This window comes from Schistocerca piceifrons, chromosome 2, assembly GCF_021461385.2.
Source record: "Schistocerca piceifrons isolate TAMUIC-IGC-003096 chromosome 2, iqSchPice1.1, whole genome shotgun sequence".
NCBI lineage: Eukaryota > Metazoa > Arthropoda > Insecta > Orthoptera > Acrididae > Schistocerca > Schistocerca piceifrons.
In genome coordinates, this window is record NC_060139.1 from 155536780 (window position 1) to 155554086 (window position 17307).

Consider the following 17307-nt stretch of genomic DNA (forward strand, 5'->3'; position numbering starts at 1 on the left):
ACTACCTCGTTGATGCTGTGTTCCATTGCTCGTGCTCCGACTGTAGCACCACGTTCAAACTCATTTACATCTTGATAACCCGCCACTGTAACAGCAGGAACCGATCCAACAACTGCGCCAGACACTTGCTGTCTTATATAGGCGTTGCCGACCGCAACGCCATATTCTGTCTGTTTCATATTTTTGTATTTGAATACGCATGTCTATACCAGTTTCTTTGGCGCTTCAATATATGTAATAATCATGATAATTATTTTGGCGTTTTAAGAAATTATGTTGCAATTGCACCTCTGGTTTTATGTGTAATAGTCTGTGAATGTAATAATTTGTAAAAACTGTGTATTCTACTGGTCCATAAGTAGGGAAGCAAAGCCCCGCCGCTACGGAAGTAGTTCGACGAGACTGGAAAAGGTGGATTTGATGAGCAATGCTTTGATACCTTTGTGGCGAGTTAGTCGAGTTCTGACTGTGTTACTGAGTGGTCAGAGACAGTCTTGGTCAGCTATTGTGGCATAAATTGAGGTACGAAGAGCTTGTGAGCATGTAAATTAGCCTCGGATGGAACGTAAAGTGGTCTATCGACCATGATTTCATTGTTTACCACGTTTGGTTAAATTTACGATGCCAAGAAGAGCTATATCACGCCTTGGCTAACATCAAGACCCATGGTTGCTATGCCGACAATTTGATAGCCACTGTAGTTAGCCACAAGCGCTGCCAGTTCAAGGAAATTGTCATCTAATTATGTACAGTCGTGCTCAAAAGTATCCGAACGACTTGAATTGCATTTCGCCTGATTCGCATGCAACCCACATAACGCAACTGTCTAGCAGGTCCTCTAATCGCTCCTCGGTACAGTCGTTTAACTATTGAAAATGGTTCCAACAAGTCACCACTAGAAAACACTGCTATGTATCGCAAATCGCAATAACTCAAGATGTTAAGTAATACTAAGGTGCTACAAATATCAGAGAACCCCTTATCACAGATAAGACTGTGCTTAAGGCTTGTAAGCTCACATTTATTACAATAAATGACATACCTGAAATGTTACCACTCTCATTATTACGTCAGATAGATAATGCACGTATTAAGTTCGTCGTAGTCATGATTTCCTCTTCAAAGTAACATACCGTACTTACTGTTTAACACAACATGACATTAAAAATTTAAGTTATTCACGAGCAGCTAGTTGAGAATATGTATGAACTTCAAATGACACGGCGAACCGTCTCGTTCTGCATATGGATTCAAACCGAGGACATGGAGACTAAGTAAAGACTTCGTGACTAACGGAAACTAACAGTCATTCCTGACTAGGCATACAGAGGCATACTTCGATTTTATACAGTATCAGTTAGCAAATATCAGCTTTAAATTACATAACGTAAACATTTTTAACGTACGCGAATTCCTACCCAGAATCTATTGTCCTTGTTAACGAACTACGAGAGATGTTAAATATTGCTTCTTCACAAGCAACGTACCGGAAATGCCGTGAGGTATAGCTTTGTGTTGGACAGGGATTCGAACCTAAAACCTAATCGGATTGTTATCGAAGCACAATCAACTGTAACATATCGGATTTTCTCGCCAGTAGCTAGATGTTTTAACTGAAATGACGAGACGAAACATTAATTTCTTCCTGCACAGAACTCCAACCTGGCACCTATTGCTGTTATATTCTAGAGAAACCGAAAGTTAAATATGGGTTTGTTACAGCAGCAGAGACATGTGAGCATGTTTGAACTAGAAATAATATGATGAAGAGTTCAGTGCTTATTGGGAATCGAACCCCACACATATCGTTGTTGGCTGCACACAAAGAGACGTCAGCTACCGAATTTTTCTCCACCAGCAGCTCGGAATAACATCCTTGAACTTACAGTGATCTCGCAAATAGCTCTGTGTCTCACTAGGCATAAAAAACGTCAGATACCGTTAGTGTTGACAACGAATGAAAAGACATTAAAAATCTAAATTATTATCCCCCAGCAGATAGGCGTTCTCATGCTAGAGCTTGATAATACATAATGAAAAATTTAGAGCCGGGCCAGAATTCGAACCTATTCACGCGCAGTATGTGGAGATGTCGAGGAATCTGCAGTTTTGAACAAACAACAAATTGTAGTTGAGCTGTATTGTCACGAAGGGATCGAATTCCGCCTTAAGGTCGATCTGAGTTGCATTCCCAGTTCAGAACCAATTTTATCGACAAATAAAAGATGGGATAAGTGTCCTGTGACCCTACATAGCGTTTGTTTCGTTTCTAGAAATAAATAACTAGTATAAGAAAGATTACTGCTGATAGAGTTTCAACGTGACGCGACTCTTGACTTTATTGTGGTTCAACCTAACGTCTACTTGCTGGAGAGAGAATATTATGTTTAACGTGAATTTCAGACCACAATGCCATTATACTTTCTTCACTTGGCGTAGCCAGAAGAGAGTAGAATTTGTCTCTCCTTACCAAAAATCATCAGCAGAAGTTGGAATCGAATCCAGACCATAAGTATATGAACCTATCTTCAAGCCAATAGACCACCAAATCCTCTTCTTTGAGAGTCATCTTTCTATCATAACAACGTTGCGCCAGACTTTTTTTTTTTTTTAATCTGTTTCTGCCTCTTAAAAGTAAATTCCTGAACCCACGCAGTGCACCTGTGATAATTAGTTCCACCAGACCATTTTTTTTTTCAATCTGTTACCACCGCCACTTTCACCCTAACTTAAGCTATTTCTTTTTTTTAATTTTTTTTATTTTTAAATAATATATAAAGATACTGAATAAATCTTCTTTCCGTGACAAACTGTCCAATACCCGTAAAACAGAAGAACACGAAATCAATCAAGCACTTCTGATTTGTTTTATGTTACGGCTTCTGGCAAAATTTGTTTTCCTGAGGCACTTTGACTTGCCGTAGTATAAAAATAAATAAATGCCAACTTAATTATAATGAAGCAAAATTAGTGTCGACTCGCTGTAGTGTTGTGCACCAACCAAAAAATTACCGCTTCATTATGGCGAAGTGTGAAGTAAGAAATTTTGAAACAATGCTTTGTATTTCCGACTCGTTTTAAGGTTGTGGTGCTCTTCAATTATATCTGTATGCACTCGTCTATACTCGTATGTGTATTCGTAACTGCAAAATATGCAAACTGGCCGATAATCCAAGTGTAGCTATTGTGCTTTGTTGCAGGAAAGAAATGCCAGTCTGGTTGAAGTGCATCTTTAAGTGTTATAGCAGAGTCTGTGGTTCTAGTAATTATTGCGAGTTTTTTTCTAGTCCAGTTCCATATGTGATATTGGTCGCGGCAGTTGAGAATGTGTGCCAAGGTATCTACAATATGGCAATGATCGCAGTACGGACTCTGCTTCATTTTGATATTGTGCAGCTTTTCACCTGTGGGGACCTTCTCGTTTACAATGTCATATCACGTGGACACTACTTTGGAGTGGAGGATGGGATTGTTAATGTTTTTCCAGACGTTACTCCAGTTGGCCGCTGGATATTTCGCTTCCATTGGGTTTTGCCTATGGTGTCTCGTGAGGTGGTAATAGGTCCTTTTGGTGTTAAGCAGCTGTGAAGTATCTGGAATATAGCTCATTTCCAGGTAGTAAGTCCGGTAGTGATCGAGTTGAGCGCTGATGCGACCAACATCGACTGGGGCCATTTTGCTCGTTGGGCTAACCTGTTGAATGTTTTCGTAATTGTCGGATGGGGTGACTGCAGTATTTTGCGGATTCGGTCCATATATACGGCAGTGCGTTGGTTCTTGATGTCTTTGACGCCCAAACCACCAGCGGCGCGGGTTAACACTATGGTTGGCATGGTGACTTTAAAGATGTTTCCGCTCCATATGCACCAATACGCTGCAGCTAAAAGCTTTTGCGCTGTATCCTTGTGTACTGGTAACACTGCTGCGATGTGATATATTTTGCTTAGCGCATAGCTGTTAATCACTAGAGCTCTCTGTATCCGATTGAGCGATCTACTTTTGTGTTCACGGAGAGTAGCCCTGAATATATGTAGTTTATGGTCCCAGTTGGCTACTGTCGTCTCTCTTGGGTTGGCCATTAGAATCATACCTAAGTGGTTCGCCTTCTCTGTCCTTTGTAGCCATGTTCTTTGAAAGGTCTCCATATGGGGTCCGACAGGTAAAATTTTCGAATTTTGTTCATTGAGTTTGGCTCTGGAAGAAGTGGCGTAAGCGTGGATTATTTGTTGAACGACTTCCATTTCTGAGTGCGTGTTAACTACTACACTGACGTCATCAGCATAAGCATGACACACGGTTTTTGTACCCAACACCTGTAGACATTGTAACTTGTGATGCAGGTTTAACAGTAACGGTTCTACGGCGATTGCGTATAGTGCCATAGAAAGGGGGCAGCCTTGTCTCACTGATTGCTTGATCGGGACTGGTGATCTTAGCTGACCATTAATTTTGATTCGAAAGGAAGTTCCGACTATACACTTCCGTATGATCTGAAGCCGTGGTCTAGGGGTAGCGTCTTTGACTCATAATCAAAACGTCTTCGGTCCCGGGTTCGATCCCCGCCACTGCCTAAATTTTGATGAATAATCAGCTTTGGCGGCCGAAGACTTCCGGCATAAGAAGTCAGCCTCATTCTGCCAACGGCCTTGCCAAAGAGGGCGGAGGAGCAGATAGAGGTTCCGGGCATTCTATTGTCCTAGGGGTGGGAAATTGCCCCTAAAGGCGGAAGAATCAGCAATGATCAACGATATGAGGATGCAGAAGGCAATGGAAACCACTGCATTAAAGACACGTAACGTGTATCCACAGGACATGTGCCTGTAATTGAAGAAGTGTCATGATGATCTCTCCATTGGCGAAAGATTCCGGAATAGTCCCCCATTCGGATCTCCGGGAGGGGACTGCCAAGGGGGAGGTTACCATGAGAAAAAGACTGAATAATCAACGAAAGGATAACGTTCCACGAGTTGGGGCGTGGAATGTCAGAAGCTTGAACGTGGTAGGGAAACTAGAAAATCTGAAAAGGGAAATGCAAAGTCTCAATCTAGATATAGTAGGGGTCAGTGAAGTGGAAGGAAGACAAGGATTTCTGGTCAGATGAGTATCGGGTAATATCAACAGCAGCAGAAAATGGTACAACAGGTGTAGGATTCGTTATGAATAGGAAGGTAGGGCAGAGGGTGTGTTACTGTGAACAGTTCAGTGACCAGATTGTTCTAATCAGAATCGACAGCAGACCAACACCGACAACGATAGTTCAGGTATACATGCCGACGTCGCAAGCTGAAGATGAACAGATAGAGAAAGTGTATGAGGATATTGAAAGGGTAATGCAGTATGTAAAGGGGGACGAAAATCTAATAGTCATGGGTGACTGGAATGCAGTTGTAGGGGAAGGAGTAGAAGAAAAGGTTACAGGAGAATATGGGCTTGGGACAAGGAATGAAAGAGGAGAAAGACTAATTGAGTTCTGTAACAAGTTTCAGCTAGTAATAGCGAATATCCTGTTCAAGAATCACAAGAGGAGGAGGTATACTTGGAAAAGGCCGGGAGATACGGGAAGATTTCAATTAGATTACATCATGGTCAGACAGAGATTCCGAAATCAGATACTGGATTGTAAGGCGTACCCAGGAGCAGATATAGACTCAGATCACAATATAGTAGTGATGAAGAGTAGGCTTAAGTTCAACACATTAGTCAGGAAGAGTCAATACGCAAAGAAGTGGGATACGGAAGTACTAAGGAATGACGAGATACGTTTCAAGTTCTCTAACGATATCGATACAGCAATAAGGAATAGCGCAGTAGGCAGTACAGTTGAAGAGGAATGGACATCTCTAAAAAGGGCCATCACAAAAGTTGGGAAGGAAAACATAGGTACAAAGAAGGTAGCTGCGAAGAAACCATGGGTAACAGAAGAAATACTTCAGTTGATTGATGAAAGGAGGAAGTACAAACATGTTCCGGGAAAATGAGGAATACAGAAATACAAGTCGCTGAGGAATGAAATAAATAGGAAGTGCAGGGAAGCAAAGACGAAATGGCTGCAGGAAAAATGTGAAGACATCGAAAAAGATATGATTGACGGAAGGACAGAATCAGCATACAGGAAAGTCAAAACAACCTTTGGTGACATTAAAAGCAAACGGGAATTCCACTGTTAAATGCAGAGGAGAGAGCAGATAGGTGGAAAGAATACATTGAAAGCCTCTATGACGGTGAAGATTTGTCTGATGTGATAGCAGAAGAAACAGGAGTCGATTTAGAAGAGATAGGGGAGCCAGTATTAGAATCGGAATTTAAAAGAGCTTTGTAGAACTTACGGTCAAATAAGGCAGAAGGGATAGATAACATTCCATCCGAACTTCTAAAATCATTGGGGGAAGTGGCAACAAAACGAATATTCACGTTGGTGTGTAGAATATATGAGTCTGGCGATATACCATCTGACTTTCGGAAAAGCATCATCCACACAATTCTGAAGACGGCAAGAGCTGACATGTGCGAGAATTATCGCACAATCAGCTTAACAGCTCATGCATCGAAGCTGCTTACACGAATAATATACAGAAGAATGGAAAAGAAAATTGAGAATGCGCTAGGTGACGATCAGTTTGGCTTTAGGAAAAGTAAAGGGACGAGAGAGGCAATTCTGACGTTACGGCTAGTAATGGAAGCAAGGCTAAAGAAAAATCAAGACACTTTCATAGGATTTGTCGACCTGGAAAAAGCGTTCGACAATATAAAATGGTGCAAGCTGTTCGAGATTCTGAAAAAAGTAGGGGTAAGCTATAGGGAGAGACGGGTCATATACAATATGTACGACAACCAAGAGGGAATAATAAGACTGGACGATCAAGAACGAAGTGCTCGTATTAAGAAGGGTGTAAGACAAGGCTGTAGCCTTTCGCCCCTACTCTTCAATCTGTACATCGAGGAAGCAATGATGGAAATAAAAGAAAGGTTCAGGAGTGGAATTAAAATACAAGGTGAAAGGCTATCAATGATACGATTCGCTGATAAAATTGCTATCCTGAGTGAAAGTGAAGAAGAATTAAATGATCTGCTGAACGGAATGAACAGTCTAATGAGTACACAGTATGGTTTGAGAATAAATCGGAGAAAGACGAAGGTAATGAGAAGTAGTAGAAATGAGAACAGCGAGAAACTTAACATCAGGATTGATGGTCACGAAGTCAATAAAGTTAAGGAATTCTGCTACCTAGGCAGTAAAATAACCAATGACGGACGGAGCAAGGAGGACATCAAAAGCAGACTCGCTATGGCAAAAAAGGCATTTCTGACCAAGAGAAGTCTACTAATATCAAATACCGGCCTTAATTTGAGGAAGAAATTTCTGAGGATGTACGTCTGGAGTACAGCATTGTATGGTAGTGAAACATGGACTGTGGGAAAACCGGAACAGAAGAGAATCGAAGCATTTGAGATGTGGTGCTAGAGACGAATGTTGAAAATTAGGTGGACTGATAAGGTAAGGAATGAGGAGGTTCTACGCAGAATCGGAGAGGAAAGGAATATGTGGAAAACACTGATAAGGAGAAAGGACAGGATGATAGGACATCTGCTAAGACATGAGAAAATGACTTCCATGGTACTAGGGGGAGCTGTAGAGGGCAAAAACTGTAGAAGTAGGCAGAGATTGGAAAACGTCAAGTAAATAATTGAGGACGTAGGTTGCAAGTGCTACTCTGAGATGAAGAGGTTAGCACAGGAAAGGAATTCGTAGCGGGCCGCATCAAACTAGTCAGTAGACTGATGACCAAAAAAAAAAAAATGATCTTAATAAAATGAGCACTGAATCCCACCCGTTGCATTACAGTCAGTAGAAAGTGGTGGTTGCGTCTTCAGTCTACAGTTTATGAGGCGGGTGAAGATTTTATAGTCGGAATTGAGCAGTGTTAGTGGTCGAAAATCCTTCAGCGTAGTGCTACGTGGTTTTTTGGGGATCAATACAATCATTCCTTCTGTAAACTGAGATGGCATCTGCACGCCTCCCAATAATTCGTTGCATATTTTGGTGAATTCCGGTCCTATGATGTGCCAAAAACAAGCATAAAATTCTATGGGTAGGCCATCTAAGCCAGCAGATTTCTTTGTAGGCGAATCTTTGATTATGGCACATACTTCTTCCTCAGTTATGTGGGCTACAAGGTCGGCGTTGTCAGTCGGATGGGCCGTGGATTGAATGTTGGATAAAAGCGGCTCACTTGCCGTCGCATCAGTCGCCGATGCGGAGTAAAAATCTGTATAATGTTGCACCACGTAGTTTTTTACTGTGTCTTGTTGTTCGTACTCGTTCCCCTGTTCATCACTGAGAGTGTGGATTAACTTTTGTTTACCTCTCTTGGCTTCCCGTATCACGTGATATACGGACGTATTCTCCTGCGTCAGTTCAATCGTAGGACGCGATCGAACTTTTTTCCCCTCTAGTGATTGTCGTACCAACGCCGTTATTCTTGCTTTAGTGCGTTTCATTCTAGAGCTGTTTGCTACTAATTCCATGGGGTCATCATATAGTTCGCGGAGGCAAAGAAAGTGATACTCCAAGGTGCGTTTTCGCCAGTACGCTTTCATGCGACCATATCGTGCGATGCATTTTTTTATCTGCGGTTTCGCAGACTGTAGCCACCACATGATGCGTGTTGGATATCTGGATTGCATCCGAAGACAACGCTGCCATGTATCATGGATCTCCTGTTTCAGTACTGCGTCCTCCAAAAGTGACACGTTTAGCTGCCATACGCCCCTTCCCAGGAATGTTTTTTGTTTAGTATGCTTCGCGGTTATATGAAATGCGCAGTGTTCCGAGAAGTTAAGAGGCCAAATTTCACAGTCAGTGACATTATGGATAAAACCTTTCGTTACATACAGCCTGTCTAGTCTGCTTGCCGAAGTACTGGATACGTACGTGTATCCTCGGGTGTGTGGGCGAAGGTGGCACCAAGCATCTATCATATCTAGTCCGTTAATTAACATCAGCAGCTCCTCACAAAAGTAGAAGTTCAGGATTTGATCTTCTGGACGCAATACGCAGTTAAAATCTCCACCCAAAATTATGTGCATTCGAGGATCCGTTATTAATGGGACAATTTCGTCCCGGAACAGGTTGCCCCTTGCTCGTTTTCCGCTGGATCCTGAGAGTGCATATATATTAACAAGAAGCAGATCATATATTTGTGCAGTTATGCCTCGTCCAGATTCAAGTATGGCTTTTGCTGTACATGGTATGCCGTGTTTGAACAATATTCCTGTTCCACATTCATTGCCTATGTTTAAGATCGCCTGATATCCGTATACTCGTACATCCGCTATTTTGGTCGTAACTACCTCTTGTAACATCGCTATATCAATGTCGGCGGCATATAAGTAATCCTTCACAGATTGTAACTTTACGTCCGAAACTAATCTGTTTACATTGAGCGTGGCGATTTTATAAGCCTGCGTAATTTGGTAGTCCAACTAAACGCATTCAGTGTCGTCAGACCATGCTGTCCCCGTATCAGTTTCGCAGCGGTCAACAGTGTCCATTGGTTCTTCAATTGGAGGGGCGAGGTTCATCTGTACGTCCTCATTCGGGTTGGGGATGTCTGGTTTTCCGATGTCTACCACGCCTTGCTTTCCGCTTCGATCTGTTTTAAGAATTTTTTTGGTGCGGGAGAGTTTTTTCTCCAGTTCTTGAATCTCTTCAGGGCTCTGTTTTCGTGTTTGCCGTTTAGGTTTCACCTGCTGCTGTCTGATGTTGTCTTCATCAGCGTTCTTCAAATCGTCGAAGCGGGTGGTGTTTTGAGCCAAATTGTCGACCGTGCTCTTGGTGGATGATGGTGTCAATAGAGAAATCGGTTCACTATGAGGTTGCTCATTCCGGGATGGTTCTTGCATGTCATTCTCAACAGTGGAGGAATCGGAGAAGTTGCTGTGGCTCCCAATATCTTTCGGTGTCTGTTGCGTTGAAACCGTTACAGCTGTCACGATTTCCTTAGGTTCGGGTGGTCTAGCTTCTGTTGTGTCAGTGGTGGCAATCTGGGCTTCTTCTCGGGTTGGAAGGTCCTCCGAATTCACATCAGGGCTTGGGGTCAGGACTCGGCCGCGGGCAGCCGTAGCGCAAGTCGCTGGCAGCGCAGTCATAGCCGGTGGTCGCGGCGCCTCGCCAGCCGGCAGCTGCGCCACTCGCCGCTGTAAACACTCAGCGCGGACGTGGCCGGGAGAGTTGCACGCCGCGCACGTCCTCGGCTGGCCGTCGTATATAACGATACCTCGGTATCCACAAACACTGATGTATGACGGAACATGTTTGTGCAAATCGACCTTTAATTGTCTCACTCCGTTGAGAATTTGCGCGCGTTGGACCACCGTTCGGCAACATTGCTGAGAACTTTACCGTACGGCGCTATCACTGCGTTTATTTGTTCCGCCGGTACTTCGAATGGTAGTTCGAATATTCTGATCGTTCGTATTCCAAACCCTGCATGTGACTTCGCCTACGTTTCCATCACAATGTTTAAACTTCATAGTTCCTCCGCAAGACTCAACTATTTTGTCACATAAGTTAGCATTCCTCAATTTCACAAATACAACGCTGCTCACTATCGAAAGATGCATTCCAATGACATCCTCGGAATCAACTTTCACTTCGTATTCCAACCAATCTTCGATTTCGTGTAGTTTAGGTCGGGCGTAATTACGATCAAACGATAATTTCAAAGTATCTTGTCTGTTCAAGTGCGTCATCACGGATTCATATTTCAAATTTCAATATGTATAGAATTTCTGCAACGATGCAAGAAGCACTGCGACTTACCTCGGCGAAGCACAGCAGTCCACGGTGCACGAAGCTCAGCACACGTCCGCACAGCACGGCTGACGCGGCGAGACTTGACTGGATGAGAATTCTGACACACAGGCTCCTTGTAGTGGTTTGCAGCACGTTCAATACATTCATTTATTTGGTTCACTGAATCGTCATGAACTAGCTGCCTCGGCTACCTAGTGCATACATTCGACTCTATTTTGTAATCACCGAAATAAAATCACGTAACTGCCACCCACACAGAACTGCCAACAGTATAGGATGCAGAAATTTAAATAGGAAGTGTTCCTTTCCATTTGAGCTACTCTATTGTGCTATCTGTTTGTTGAAAACGTAGGAAGGTAGGAGACGAGATACTGGCAGAAGTAAAGCTGTGATGACCAGGCGTGAGTCGTGCTTCGGTAGCTCAGATGATAGAGCGCTTGCAGTCTGCCTTCGGCGGTGCTACGGCACGGACGTCTGTTTACGTCCCTGCCGGAGAAGTTCGCGCACGCGCAGTTGTTTACCTCTTCGGCGTACTCGTGAGTTTAGACGACTCGATATAGAATGGCCCATGCATACCGAAAGTCGACTCTCAAGATTAGTTTTTCGAATGAATATGCGAGACCGAAAGCTTACGAAATAGAAAAGTTCCTGCGAGACGAAGTTAAACTTGACTACAACGAACTTATCGGAATCCACCTCTCCATAGTAAGCAGTGTTGTTTACGTCAAGCTGATTAACGATGCAGTATGTGACAGAATCATCCGAGATACTAAACATGGACTCAAATTTCGTCACTCTGATGGACATGTTGGAGAAGTAACTATTGATCATGCAGGACTGGGCTTACGAAACATACGTATTTTCGAACTTCCCTTCGAGGTTCCGTCTGACTTGGTCGTTGACGCCTTACGCCCATATGGAAGAGTGCTTAGCCACGTTGAGGAAAAATGGTCCAACTTCACGACTTACCCCGTTCTCAATGGGGTGCATCAAATCAGAATAGAACTGACACAACATGTACCCTCATACTTGTTCATCGGCGGATGCAGAGCTTTAGTCATATACGATGGACAGCCCAAAACATGCTCAGGCTGCGGGAAAGAGGGCCACGTCCGTCCCGAATGTATGCAGCGGAGGATAGTGCAAGTTCCAACCGGCGAACCCGTACCTCCGTCCACGTTAACGCCGCTGCCACTAACGTATGCGGACGCATTTCGAACGGATCCCATCCCGAAAAATGACCAGCTACAGAATTCTGACAGTTTACGGCAACCGACTGCGGCGGAGACCGCCTCCAGTGACGAAACGACGCACACCTCTGCCGCTCCGGCGCCGACGACGCACTTAACCGAGCGGACAGGATCGGTAGGAGAAATGGAAATTGATCCTGCTGTTGTGCCGACAGCTGCTTTCGTCCCTGAGCACCGGGAGTCACTTCCGCACTCGGATACGGAGGCGCACACGCGCAAAACGATCACCGAAGCGCCACAAGAAACGACGGCTAGCGCCGTCGGATACCTGCTTACTGCAGTCCACGTCAGACGGACTTGGGTGTGACGCCGATACAGTGCATCCGGATGCGCAACGGGAGGTTATACCTCCCACACAGCAGAACGACACGAATCATGCTACACAGGGGTTGAATACAGACACACCGGACGGAAAGCCGACGGAAGGAGTCCCTCCACCCACCGCAGCAACGCCACCGCCTTCGGTCAGCCCGGCAGGAGAGACACGACGGGAGCTGGACCTCCAGCACAGGAACTGGGCCGACGAATCCGATACTGACCCCCACACCGACGACGCACCCGCCATGGCGAGTGCTGTGTCCACCGGATGTTAACCGCGCAGAAGATGCAGACTGACGCACAGACAGCATGTCACCGGGCAGAAGCACAAAAATTAACATAAGCGTTCATGTGCGCTTTACGCACTGAGGAACATCGGCAGGCATATCGAACAGCCTCTATTAATATTAATACGATCAGAACGCCTGTCAAATTGCAGTTATTACGAGATATGTTGCATGCGTCAGACGTCGACATCGTTCTGCTGCAGGAAGTATGTGTTGAGAGCTTCCCCGACCTCTGTGAGTACGATACGTACATTACACCTACTACCGACGGCGGCAGCGGAACAGCGATACTTCTACGTAGCCGCATAGTAGCCGAGGACGTGGTGTACCTGCCGTCAGCGCGAGGACTGGCGCTCACAGTGCTGGGAGTACGGGTCGTTAACATTTACGCACCGTCGGGGTCAGACAGACGGCGCGACCGATCCCGATTCTACGCAGAGGAGATTGCAACACTATTCTTAGGTCGGTATGAACATGTCTTATTTGGAGGCGACTTCAACTGCGTGCTCGCACCAAAAGATCAACACCCACGTTATACTTCGTGCCCGGAGCTGCGGCAACTCATACAGGACATGAATCTCATTGATACATGGGAGAAGACACATGGCGACAGACGTGGATACACCTACGTCACGAGTCACTCTGCAAGTTGTCTCGATCGCATTTACGTAACACGTCGTCTCGAACCTGCGATCCTCGATGCGGAATTGTGGCCTGTCGCCTTTTCAGATCACATAGCATATATATGCACGGTCTCCTTGAGTCGTCAACAAGTGTGGAGGAGTCGCAGTGTTTGGAAACTGAATACAGCACACCTTAGGGAACCTGAGTGCAAACGCTTAGTCGAAGACACTTGGCATGTGTGTGAACGACGCCTCCCGACATATCCGACGACGTTGCAGTGGTGGCTGGAATGCGTTAAGCCTGCATTGCGCCGAGCGTTAATTGCATACGGAAGGGAGCAGATGATGTGGAGGCGATACACGACGGAATTTTATTTCACGATGCTCCGCGAACTTTCTCTACAGGCACCTTCACAGGAGCATCGTGCCGGTATAAAACGAGCACAGGCCCAAATAATTTCCATAACGCGCCGCCGACTGGAGGGTGTCGCAATCCGTGCAAGGGCCTTTGAACAAGTCAGTGGAGAATCCCCGTCGATGTATCACGTTATCAGAGAAAAACAACGTAGTCGCAGAACCTTAATACAGACGGTCGTACTGCCAGATGGTCGCCGCATGACAACGCAAAAAGACATTGCCAACGCTTTCGTGGAACACTACGGTCATCTCTATGAAGAAGCGGAACACGATCAGGCCGCCTTTCATCAGGTTCTACGAACGCTCTCCGCGTGACTCGACGAGTCGGCCAACCTGGAGTTAACAGGTGAAATCACAGTTGACGACGTAATGGAAGCGATTGATAAGGGAGCGTCGCACAAATCGCCGGGGCCCGACGTGTTTCCGTTAGAGTTCTATCGTACATTTAAAGATCTCATGATTCCACGATGGACTGCCATGTACTGCGAATTGATGTCTCCCAACGTGCCTCTTCCACCCACCTTCGTGGAAGGAATGATCATCCCCATCCACAAACCATCTGGCGGCACAGGGATACAGGCCTACCGGCCACTGACCCTTCTTAATTGCGACTACAAGATCTACGCCAGGATACTTGCAGCACGCTTTAAACGCGTGATACGCCAAGTGATTTCACTCGACCAAACCCAGCTAGGAGGAGCTAGCAATATACAAACGGCACTCAGCGACTACCGCGATGTTATCGCACTGGCTTCAACATGTCGTCTCCGGGGTGTATTGGTATCGATAGATTTCGATCGCGCATTTGACAGGCTGAGTCATGCTTGTCTCACGGACGTGATGACGAAAATGAAGTTTCCGGAAAGTTTTGTCACCGTCGTCATGAGACTACTCCACGGAGCCGCATCCAAAGTGCTCATCAATGGACGCTTGGTGGGGCCCATCAGCATCTCACGATCGGTCAGACAAGGGTGACCGCTGTCAACGATATTGTATGCCATCGCTGTCGAGCCGCTGCTTTGCGGGCTCCGGAATCGACTCCAAGGAATGACGATAAGGCACAACACGTTTATATGCCGAACATACGCAGATGACCTAGTGTTTTTAGCACGGTCAGGCGACGAGGCAAGAGCGGCCCTGCATTGGATTAATTTGTATTGTATGGCTACGGGAAGTCGCCTGAACATGGCAAAGTCGGGAGCGATGAACATCGGGAGAGGACTCCCGACAGGAAGTGTAGCACCATTACAGCCGATCACCAAGATGAAATGCCTAGGAATTATCTTCGACGCACGGTGGCACTGAGTTACAGACATCTTCTGCAAACAATTCGTGCGAGTATCCGAAGTCACAGGTTAAGGGCACTGAATATGATACAACGGGTCACCTTTGCCAACACTTACCTAGCCTCTCGCATCCCCCACCTGGCACAAGTTCTTCCTATGCCGGTGGTGTTGGCCCGCCGAATCCTGGCGGCACTAGGATATTTTGTGAGCACGGGTCTGCTTTTTAAGGTAGGATACGAAACCCTCACCCTTCCTCGTAGTCGTGGAGGTCTTGGACTAGTCCACGTACGCGACCGAGCAGTGGCTATTTATGTAACCACGATGATAAAGATGTGGACACGACACCAGACAAGTCTGACGGGCAGCTTGATAGACGAACTCGCTCCACCTTCTCGTTCGGCTCCGGTAGCGGTGGCTCACATCTCACCATCGCTTGCCCATATGCGAACCTTCTTAGTGGAACACAGTTATGTACATATGGAACTACCGACTACCAGGACGGCAACGGCACGTGATATATATCACATCTTGACTCGACGACGGCCGAATAATGCCGTAGAGCGCCGCCATCCAACAGTTACGTGGTCAGTGAGTGGTATGGCGTACAGTGCACCACCCACACCTTGATACGGGAACGCACGCACTGTGGTATCAGGTGGTAAATGGGAAATACGTGACTCGTTCCAGGTTGCATACAATTCATATGGCGGACGAGCCACTGTGTCCGCAGTGCAATGTTATAGACACTGAGGAGCATCGCCTGATATGCGGTCCTCCGGCGGACGTATGGTGTTTGGTCAAAAAAATGATCGCCTTCCTCCTTCGGGTGGGGCCGCAAACAATAGAACCACGCACAGTACTTCTCCCAGATAGGACATATTATCCCAGAACGAAGACAAACGCAGTGACTTGGATTCGAGGTTTGACTGTGCGTTATCTTTTCCGAGACCGCAGTAAGAATGTGCTTGACTTTTGGGCCTTACTACAGGAACATCACTCACAGCTTATGAGACATCCGAGATATCGAACACATTACGCAAATTTTTTAGGGAGTGCCTTGCTTGATCCCCCACCCAGTTGGGGTGTCCCGGGTAGGAGAATGTAATTATTGTCTATAAGTATCAGAACAAGAAAGGACCAGGACAGTGGAGAGGATCCACAAACACACGTGAAGACGTACCCGACACCAACGCGAGGTATGACGGGATTAGCGAGGTACACGCCTAAAAGAGGAACGTAGAACGTTATTGTTTTGTACTGACAGAAGCAGGATATTTTATTTTATTTTTTTTCCCTATTATGTAAAAAGAAAAGTCCACTTATTTACGTTTCCCAGAAAAATTTTATTTTATAAAGTCATCGTCTTATATATTTAAAGAAAAAGTGCTAGAAGCAGTTTATGTTTGTTATTGTTCCACCGAGTGTAAAAAAAAGCGGTCTTAAAAAAAAATGGTAGAGCACTTGCCCGCGAAAAGCAAAGGTCCCGAGTTCAAGTCTCGGTCGGGCATAAAAAAAAAGTGGTCAGCGTGACAGACTGTCAATCCTAAGGGCCCGGGTTCGATTCCCGGCTGGGTCGGAGATTTTCTCCGGCCAGGGACTGGGTGTTGTGTTGTCAAATTTAAAAAAAAGGTCCCGAGTTCGAGTCTCGGTCGGCCACACAGTTTTAATCTGCCATGAAGTTTCGGCTCTGCCCAGTTGGTAATGACGGAACGTGATGTTTAATGCGGATTCTGGATTATAACGTCATTCTTTTGAGGTTACCAGAGGTAAAGGAAATCTGTTTGTGCCTCTTAAAAGTAAATGTCTGTGCCCACGCGTTGTACCTGTGATAGTTCGTACCACCAGACCATTGTGGTCACATTTTCCAGCCCCAGGAGTGTGCTGTAACGGATGATGTGCTTACCTTACAAAATTAGTCACTGTGGAAAAAATGCGAGTCTATTAAATGGTTAAGTAGAAGCAAGATTATGCTATTGTCATGTCAGCAGGATCTAAAGACTCTTATAGGCATCATAGCCTCGATGTGAAGCAATTTTGAATTTTTCACAAATTCAGCAAATTTCATAGTTCGAGAAAGTCCACTGTGAAGTGTGAAGTTACCGGATAATTCAGTTATTACCGTCATAATTACTATCATTTTCTTCATACCGCTGCTGGAACAAATGTGCTTGAAGATTATTTAATGCCTTTTTGTCATTGTAGAATTAGTTGCCCAAGAAGAGGTTCTTTCCCTGTCTACAGAATCCTTTTCATGTTAATATCAAACATCAGCAATTACTCGTAGATTACATTACTGACAACAGTATGATG